This window comes from Geospiza fortis, unplaced genomic scaffold (assembly GCF_000277835.1).
Source record: "Geospiza fortis unplaced genomic scaffold, GeoFor_1.0 scaffold324, whole genome shotgun sequence".
Lineage (NCBI taxonomy): Eukaryota > Metazoa > Chordata > Aves > Passeriformes > Thraupidae > Geospiza > Geospiza fortis.
Genome location: NW_005054559.1, coordinates 538,021 through 538,453, shown reverse-complemented (window position 1 = coordinate 538,453; position 433 = coordinate 538,021). Strand labels below are relative to the sequence as shown.

At 67.2% G+C, this 433-nt stretch overlaps 1 protein-coding gene across 1 annotated transcript in view; it reads right to left on the bottom strand.

Annotated features, from left to right (window-relative positions):
* The window catches only part of PLEKHH3 (pleckstrin homology, MyTH4 and FERM domain containing H3), an 8,780-nt gene that overhangs the window by 7,590 nt on the left and 757 nt on the right, over positions 1 to 433 (bottom strand). The window lies entirely within an intron of this gene.

Below are 433 nucleotides of genomic sequence, written 5' to 3'. Positions count from 1 at the left end.
CGGGAGGACGCGGTGGGCAGGAGGACACGGTGGGCAGGAGGACGCCATGGGCAGGAGGGCACCATGGGCAGGAGGATGCCATGGGCAGGAGGACACGGTGGGCAGGAGGACACCATGCCTGTCCTGCAGGCCCTCATAGCGACTTTCCACCAAGGAGTTGGTGGAAGGCGTTCATGGTGGTGCCACAGCTGTGTGGCTCAACTCAGCCCTGTGGCAGAGGGTCTGTGGCACCCTCGAGCCATGGGTGCCATGGCAGTGTCCAGGCCCTGGTCCTGCTCCTGCAGCCCCAGGAGTTGAGGCTCTGGCTGTGCTGCAGCTGTTGGGTCAGCGCCGTCCCTGGGAGCCTGTGGTTGCCGGGATGCTCAGGCAGGAAGCTCCGGCTGCCAGCTCCCCTCCCACGCAGCCGGCTCCGGATTGTGCCTGGGGCTGAGCC